We start from the raw sequence: 10,000 nt of genomic DNA, 5'->3' as shown, positions 1-10,000 counted from the left end.
ATAAATTATTATAATCGTGAACTGTCTTCCTAGAAATAAAACAGACACTTGAGAAATATTTTGAACTCAGAAAGGTCTCAGTGCTGAGGATAAATTTTGTTGAGTAACCATAACCATAGGGATAAGGATAGGGAAGTGGGGAATATGGGGAAAGGAAGAGTACCCCTGGATACAATCCAGTTCATAGCCCGAAGGCAGGTACTCGAGATGGGAAAGGATGAGTAAAAAGGGAGTAAGAGAAGTACAGAAGAAGAATAAAAAGAGAGGGACAGACCCTCTTGCGATGTTAGATAGTATTAGAAGCAGTTTGAGAAAAGAAAAGACAGACAGGGAGAGGAAAGGTTTTTTGGTTCTATGTCTAGCCCTTGCTGCAGGAGTGTGCTTGTCTGACACCTATTTTGATGGTTAAAAAGGTATGATTGTGGAAAAATTATGGTGTTTTTCGTTGAGTTAAATACTTGATAATCTTACATCTTAATGTGCTAAACACAATAAGATTAAACTTAATACGTTATATTAACAAACAAAAATATGTTTTGACAATAGTGTGATGCATTTCATAATAGTATAATGGATTAGAAGCTGCAAATTAATTCACCACCCACATATTTAGATTAACACAAATTGAAAAGATAGAGAATATATTTATGGCATAAAATATACCAGTCTCATTAGCATATGTTCTGGCGGTGTAGACTCATGTAATCAAATAGGATTCTATTTCAAAGCTTAGCGTCATAAGAATTAAAGATTTTATGCATGTATTTTTTTTTTCTCTTCAATCCGTACGCTTGATAACTATCATATTATGAAGATTTACTATTGTAAAAAATATATGCATACTAAATAGGTTATTTGGTGGTATGAGTTTGAAAATGAATTCAAATAATCTCAAATATTATATAGTCCTATAATTTCAAAAAAAATTTTTTATTGAATTAATCTTTCGTAAACTCGTATGTTGAAAAAGTTTATATCTCCCTTGTTATATTGGTAGAGATATTTAGATTAGAGTAATACAGGCAATATGATAATGTTTATTAATTTAGTTTTCCTTATAGCAAGCAATATACATGATTATAAAGAAGACTACTATAAGATTCAGGGCCTCTGTAACACGGTTTTTTGGACTTTGCTCCTTAACAAAGCATCGGATGTAGCTGAAAGTTGACATATGTATATTTTACAACCACACACAAATTTTGTCAGCATTATCAATAACCTAAACCCAATAGTTTGAATTTTTATAGAGTAAAAATTATCTAGCCGACGCCATGGCCAGTGATAACGAGCCAAGAGTCGAAAACATTCATTACGTAAGCAATGTAAACAGCTCTGGACAAAATTTTGCCCCGCCCATCCACCAGACACCCATTCACCTTCTTCCATCGACTCTGAAACCCATAACATTCAAGAATGGCTAACAGGATCTGGAATTGCCCCCTGGTTGCAAAACTGCATTTGTCTTACGACTTGCAACTTTATACAGTCAAGAGAAAGCCCGTGGCCATATTTACTATAGCCTGAATAGGTAATTATCCAGTTTCTAGTTTAAATCCAATGTTTATGGTCTGATTTGTACCTAGCGTAACATGATTATAATACTTGTAATGTCATTCAGGCTTTTGAACATTTCCATTAACTATTCACTATGCCACCAAGAGAGAGAGAGAAAGAGAGAGATTGTATGTAAACAGTCTTTATATAACTATTTTGGTTAAAATAAGATTTTTTGTGCTAAAATCTCCTCCAGACCAACGGATCATCCGATATAATTTCTTTTCTTCTTCTTAGGCCGTGTTGGCTATGTTTTGGGCATGACTGCATTTTGTAAATAAATCATGAATAGATTTAGGAGTTTTATTTGTACATCTAATGGGAATTTATAGAAGTAAAGTGAACATAATTAATTTATCCTTTAAAATAATTACTACATGTAGCAAACAAATAGTAGTAAAGAGGATAATGCAATAAAGGAATGATACCATACTTTATCTTTAGCTTCATCAACGGCAATAACATACCCAGTTGCCATAATTTGTCAGCTTAATGAAATAACCTATCATCTAATGTTAAACTTAATTTCTGAGGAGGCCATGCTTATTGCACAGTGAAAAAAAACATGACAAAGACTTTATGAATGGCGGAACGATACATAAATGTGGGTGGGGTATCTGTGCTAGCGTAGTAATACGTTTAGGCCAACTGCTGGGATCCTTGAGGATCATTTAGCACTTCTTACAACTACTCGAGAAATGAGTTTTTATAGCCAGAATTTAAATTTTCTGATCCAACAATGCCCATGATAGCCTTCAGTGTTATCCTGAATTATAACGAGGCCAAAGTGGGTGGATCCTCATGAAGTCATCATTCTGACAATAATTATTGGTGAAGGTTTAAAGCGAAAATACGGTACCGGCTATCTTTTTTTTTTTTTTACAGTAAATAGGTAGGTAGATAGGCAATGAATAAAAATTGCTTGACATTGGATATAGCAGTTATCAAATCACGCTGGTCTACTACGTTTTTGAAAATTACCAACTATTCCATACACTTTGTGAATCTGATTGTGACCTATAAAGTAGACTGTAATTTCTTAGGAAACTTATTTTGGGAGTTAGACAAATAATCGAAGTGTTTTTGTATTTATTAACATATTTTGTTCGTTTGTTCATTATGACAATTCTCAGTGGAGAAGTTTCAGAGTTCATAAAGGTGTACTGCTTTGCTTTTATTTACACTTGTGTGTTATTGTTGGCAGAGGTATAGCCTTCGTTACGTATAACCAATCATCGATCGAGAAAGAGAGAAGAAATGCCGTCATAAGTCACGTAACGAGTGCGTTCGAAACCTTTTCTCTGAGTAAGTTGGCCCGTCTTCAAAAATCGTCACTTTTACTTAATAAAGTACCAAATTTATTCAACCTACGTAATGCAGAATGTAGTCAAAATTTATGTGTAGATATAATGTGCATTCTGAATAAGCGTTATATTTATGAAATTCATAGAAAAAAAGTTATTGCGAAAAAACCGTGTTACAGAGGGCCTGAATCTCATAGTAGTTTGTGTTTATTTTATTTAAAAGCTCATTATCATTAATGCCTAATCCTATGCTAATATGATGGGAAGAGAAAGTTTAAAGATTTTAGCTCTAGAAGCCAGGTAGTAAGCATGTTTTTTTTTTAGAGAGAGAGAGAGAGAGAGAGAGAGAGAGAGAGAGAGAGAGAGAGAGAGAGAGATACAAACGCTTTGTTGTTGAAGTCGCTTAGTATAATTTGCCAAGTTTTCCTTTTCCAAATTCTTCCAATATTGCGGTGCTCAAAAAATTTACGGAGACAGACGAGAGGCGGCTAAATGTGTCTGTTCAGCATCCATTATGAGACGTAATTCCGTCGCATAAGCACAAACAACAACATTACGTGACGTAATGTATTGGTGTAATAAAGTCCTCCATTCGAACTAACAGCTTCTGCCTAAGTTATTGCCTCACAAGCCGGTGAAATATGTTCCTCATTATTGTTTAGAAACTGGGACGAAGAATGGACCTGAGAACAACGAACGTATTTCACGTGTGAATAAAAAGTTGAGAAAGTAACGCATACAAGAAGGGAAGCGACTGGGTCCAGCCTAAAATCATAAACATGCTCTGACTTAATCGTGATTGGTCGGCACCTTCTCACAGCTGATTTATGTAAACATAATAATAATAATAATAATAATAATAATAATAATAATAATAATAATAATAATAATAATAATAATAATAATAATAATAATAAAACAGATTGCAGGTGATTATGATACTTTAAATCGATCCACGCGTTTGGTGTGCGCAGCATATTTAATTACCGCTTGCCAGAACAGAGGAGCAACGAGATAATGTTTAGTTATGAGCGGAGCGAGACTGGGCGGAGCAGAGACCATTTGAGAACCATTCAATCACAATGCTTTTGGGCGGAGCCAGGTGCAGCCTATGCAAGGGTATCAAGGATTTTTTTTCCTGTTCTGAAGGGGGATTTAAGTTATTTTTAAATCTCTTGATCCTGTAAGGGAACTGAACAGATGTATAGAATAAAATGAAGATATTTAAAGGAAATTTTTGAAGAAGCGTCGGTAATAGGAAATTAAATGATATGCTAGATATATAGTGTTTGTCTGCAAATTCATTCCACTGCATCGAATGTTCAGTATTAAATCAATTAGCATCTTTTCCCACTTATGCATACAAGGAATTGCACTATCAAAATCTGGCGAACTTTGCCCCCAAGCTCATGCTAACTTTCAACTCAAATTATGTCAGACTCTCTGAGGCACCTCCTTAAGAATTTTGGCACAAATTCTTGGCACGAACTGTTGCTGAACCCGGCCAAAACTAGTCTCTGTTTAAACTATGCCAACTTGTAGCTCAATTTAAAAAGGAAAGAAATAATGGTTTTTCTCAGCATACAGTACTCTAGAGGTTTTATTCCCGCTGTGACCAAGTTGTGGAATGATCTTCCTAATGGAGTAGTTGAATCAATAGAACTTCAAAAGTTCAAACTCGCAGCAAATATTTTTATGTTGAACAGGTTTACATAAGCCCTTTTATAGTTTACATGTTAAATATCTGTTGCAATGTTGTTGGTGTTTTAAAATATTTTGTCTTAATTTTTCATTGCTTCTTATATTGTTTATTTATTTCCTTATTTCATTTCCTCACTGCTTCGTTCCCTCTCTGCTTCAAGATTTTCCTCTAAAGAGATGTTGAAATTCTGTAAGCATTAAATTAAACACCAACATACATTTCAACAGCCATGCGTAAGCATCAAACACTTATGATAATTGCTCAGTTTTTCTCAAAAAAAAAAGGATTAAAATTCATTACGAAGGATGAATAATGATTCGTTCTCATAGAGAGACATAAAAATAGTCTTCAAGACTTATTTTGAATAGTAATTTATCCTTGAAACGAATTTAAAAATGATTTTAGATGAATCTTTTCTCTTTCCTTATCTTACGGTGAGTTATCTTCATCTGATACTGAATCCTTCAACGACGGCCAACTCGTTGTTAATAGATATTATAAAGACATTAAAAAAACAATAAGTTTTTTTTTTCCCTTAACTTCATCTTATATATAAAGGATATGCAACAAATACATATCCATTTGGCTGTAATTTCGTATACCTGCTGTAGTGAAATTTTATATTTATTGTTGTGTATCGACAAAATAATACGTGCTAACTTCATTGCTAAGAAAAAAAGAAAATACTGGTAATCGTACCTCTTTCATCATAAAACTATTTATTTCTCTACATATGTTTTATGATATCTATTTGCGGCCTGCCTATAGGCACGGTATACATGGTACACAGAAATATAGTAATCTACCACACACGAAATACATATTTGTCCTTTTTTTCTTGGGACTAGATTTTCTTGAAAATCACAAGATTTTCGATCAAGTCCTGTACTTTTCTAATCCTGAATACCAGATCCAACATATCAACCTCTTTATCTGAAGCCTTACTTACTTAGTTACCCTTTTATTCATCCTAGCTTAGCCGTAACTTCACACACATTGTTGATTCTGACAGTTTGAGGACTTAGTTGGAATCTTATGATTGCTTGGTTTAGTCTCCAACGAGAACTACCATAAGTTATCTAATAAAGTTTCTTCTCTTTAAAGGAGTTTTTTTTGTGGGGAGGATTCATGTAATTATTTAAGTTTTAATTCTGATGATAATGTTATTAGTTACTTTAAAAATCCCGTTAACATTAGTAGTTCTTTAAGAAGGTTGTGGTGGCCTATTGGTAGCGTCCTTTCCTGGTGATTGCCAAACTGCGATTTGAGTCCCGCTAAAACTTGTTAGTTCCTTTGGTCACTGTAACCACACCATGCTTGTGGGCTAAGGATACAGGGTTTGGGAGAGCCTATAGGTCTATATGCTGATTCATCAGCAGCCATCGCCTGGCCCTCCTTGGTCCAAGCTTGGGTGGAGAGGGGGCTTGGCCGCTGATCATACGTATATATGATCGGTCTCTAAGGAATTATCCGGTATGATAAGGCGGTGTCACTGTTCCTTGCCTCTGCCATTCATGAGTGCCTTTTAAACCTTTAAACTTGATCCTGATGCCAATTACTATTCTTACACACGTGCCATTCTTTACAGATTATCATCATTATTACTACTAGCTAAGCCACAACCCCAGTTTGAAAAGCAGGATGCTATGAGCACAAAAGCCTCAAAAGGGAAACTATCCCAATGAGGAAAGCAAATAAGGAAACAAATAGAATTGAGTGCCTGAGTGTACCCTCAAGCGAGAACCCTCTATAATGTTTTTTTAACATGGAAAGCATATTACGATCAATAAATATTGTTTCATAGAATGCACCATTCATCATAATTTCTCCAGAGTTTACAAAAGGCATTGATAGCCTGTTGGTAAAGTCCTTGCCTGGTGATCACCAGACTATCAAACTCGTTAATTCCTTTGGTTGCTGCGACCTTATTATCCTTATGAGCTAAGGATGAAGGGTTTGTGGGAGCCTATAGGTCTATCTGCTGAGTAGCCATTGCCAGGCCCTCCTTGGTCCTAGCTTGGGTAGAGAGAGAGGACATGGACGCTGATCATATGTATATATGGTCAGTCTCTAGGTCATTGTTCTGCTTGGTAGGGCAGTGTCACTGTTCCTAACCCCTGCCATTCATGAGTGGCCTTTTAGCCTTTAGAAGAAAAGGGAAATGGGGGTGTTCCCTCTAGCACCGCCTCTCCTTCTAAAGAAACATGGACAAAACGCTTAATTTGCAAAAAAAAAAAAAAAAAAAAAAAAAGAAAAAAAAAAGAAAAAAAAAAAAAGAAGTCATAAGAAAACATGAAATTCGCATATGGAACAGATTAACATATTTCTTTCCACTATACATTCATTCTCTCTTTCAACCTTACATTCATTCTCTCTTTCCACCTTACATTCATTCTCTCTCCCTCTCCCTTACATTCAATTCTATCTCACCACCTCCCATTCATTCTCTCTTTTCCACCTCCCATTCATTTTATTTTTTTTCCACCTCACATTCATTCTATCTGTCCACCTCACATTCATTCTCTTTTTCCACCTCACATTCATTCTCTTTTTCCCCCTCACATTCATTCTCTCTTTTCCACCTCATATTCATTCTCTCTTTTCCACCTCATATTCATTCTCTCTTTTCCACCTCAAATTCATTCTCTTCTTCCACCTCACATTCATTCTATCTGTCCACCTCACATTCATTCTCTCTTTTCCACCTCACATTCATTCTCTTTTTCCACCTCACATTCATTCTCTCTTTCCACCTTACATTCATTCTATCTGTCCACCTCACATTCATTCTCTCTTTTCCACCTCACATTCATTCTCTTTTCCACCTCACATTCATTCTCTTTTCCCACCTCACATTAATTCTCTCTTTCTCCACCTCACATTCATTCTCTCTTTTCCACCTCACATTCATTCTCTCTTTCCACTTCATATTCATTCTCTCTTTTCCACCTCACATTCATTCTCGCTTTTCCACCTCACATGCATTCTCTCTTTCCACCTTACATTCATTCTCTCTCTCTCTCTCTCTCTCTCTCTCTCTCTCTCTCTCTCTCTCTCTCTCTCTCTCTCTCTCTCTCTCTCTCTCTCTTACATTCATTCTCTCTTTCCACCTTACATTCATTCTCTCTCTCTCTCTCTCTCCCGTACATTCATTCTCTCTTTCCACCTTACATTCATTCTCTCTCTCTCTCTCCCTTACATTCAATCTATCTCTACCCCTCCCATTCAATCTCTCTTTTCCACCTCACATTCATTCCCTCTTTTCCACATCAAATTCATTCTCTTCAGATTCTCCTTACAAAAAGTTTGCTAAAGACATGCGGACCTTGAATCTCTCCACGTGATTACAGCAATTAAGTAAAACGTGAAAGCATTAGAGCTCATTAAGGAGTAATGAGCGCAGAGATGGGAAAGGAAGTATCATTTTGTTTATAAAAGTAGGTAATTTGCTCGGCAACTGAGAGTACTTACACTTTAAGACATGTGTAATCACTCCTTTTGAGATATTGTTCTTTTTAGTCGTGTCTGCTACAAGAAGACATATGAAGTACACTTTTTAAAAAAAAAATCCGTAAAATGGTAAAAATCTTGGAGTAAATGCTGTGAAGTATTTACCGTTTTAGAAACGGATATTTTATTATTATTATTATTATTATTATTATTATTATTATTATTATTATTATGAAATGCTAAATTACAACCCTAGTGGGAAAAGCAGGATACTATAAGCCCAAGGGTCCCAACAGGGAAAACAATCAAATAAGGAAAGGAAACAAGGAAAAATAAAATATTCTAAGAACAGCAAAAACATTGAAATAAATATCTCCTATATAAACTATAAAAAATTCAACAAAACAAGAGGAAGAGAAACTAGGTAGAAGAGTGTGCCTGAGTGTACCCTCAAGCAAGAGAACTCTATCCCAAGATAGTGGAAGACCATGGTACAGAGGCTATGGCACTACCCAGTACTAGAGAACAATGGTTTGACGTTAATGAGTGATATTACGGTCACCAACCCGTAAAAGATAATAACAAAGTAGAGTAAAAATTACGGTCACCTGTATTTCTCAAAATACGGCTGAGAACCGTATACTTTTACGTGTACTTGGTGCTACTATTTAATATCGTAGTTCATTAGATGCGCAAATTTTTGTGTTTCCTTCACATATTAGAAAAAAAAATCGTAGAAATTATTTTCAAGGTATATTTCAATTGCTGAACTCAATAAAACATTATTCCTGATTTCAATCTTTGCACAAGTAACACAGAGAATAAACTAATTTATTTTGATGTAACAGATCTTATGATTGTAATGAAAAAAAGTTACATATTGGAAAAATAAATCACAAATTCTTTTCAAGACCTTTTATTCGCTGAACTCACTAGGGTATTTTGGGCTTCAAGCAGTATACAAGTGACTCAGAGACTATACTATTTTATTTCTATTTGATAAATTTATGATTTAATGTTAAGAATAGTAAAATTGTATTCCCTTCACATATTCGAAAAACAAATCACGGAAATTCTTTTCAAGATAGCTTTTATTCTCTGACGTCTTTAAAAATGTTCTTGACTTCAAGTAATGAAGTATTCTATTTTATTTCGATGTGGCAGATCTTGTGATTGAAGTGATATAAGTTACGAAGCACCGACAGAAAACGCGTTTTAATCCGTTTGTCTGGTTCCATACGAAGAAATCCACTCATTATATACGAGTTATCTAATGAACTGAACTGAAAATGCGTTCCGAGTTCATTTGGTATCTTCGTTGCAGTCGTCTTGAGACGTTTTTCCGCCTTGTCGAGTTTGAAATCACTCCCAACATTCTGGATAAAAATCCTGATAGAACGAACGGTTTTAACTGTCCCGAAATCTACAACGAACCAAGAATTGTTTAACGACTGTCCGTCAGTCAAGAGACAATCCGTCATTTCAAATCCGAAAAACCCGTCAGCGAGGCGACTAGTAGGTTGTCTTTCAAAGGCGCTTCTGTTGACGCTTATGAACGCGCCTGTTGCCAGGTCTCTTGGTTGGGCCGTGTAGCACACGAGGGAGGTCGTGTTTCCAGGTTCTTCGTAGGTGGGCATGACGATGGCGCTGTAGAACGTACAGCTGAGGTTATCTGAAGGGGACAGGCAGAATAGATAGCACCATGAAATGTAGCTACACTGGTTTCCACAATGAACGGCCGCGTTCAGGCGCAAGTTGAGTTTTCGGTCGAGTGACACAGCTGACCTAGAGAGAGTCGTCTGCGAAACTCCAATCTTGCGCCAGGTGGTTAGTGGAGTAGAGATTGATTGTGATGTCCATTCGGTTATTATAAAGAACAGTGCAATGAAGAGGATATCAATGATAGTTTTCATTATGGAACACGATAGGTACGTATGTTCTATTGTAAGCTGTGGCTGTAAGTGATTGTATAGAGAACATGCGTCCT

Source organism: Palaemon carinicauda, chromosome 20, assembly GCF_036898095.1.
Source record: "Palaemon carinicauda isolate YSFRI2023 chromosome 20, ASM3689809v2, whole genome shotgun sequence".
NCBI classification, from domain to species: domain Eukaryota; kingdom Metazoa; phylum Arthropoda; class Malacostraca; order Decapoda; family Palaemonidae; genus Palaemon; species Palaemon carinicauda.
The sequence above is the reverse complement of the archived record's forward strand: the minus strand, read 5'-3'. Positions refer to the sequence as shown.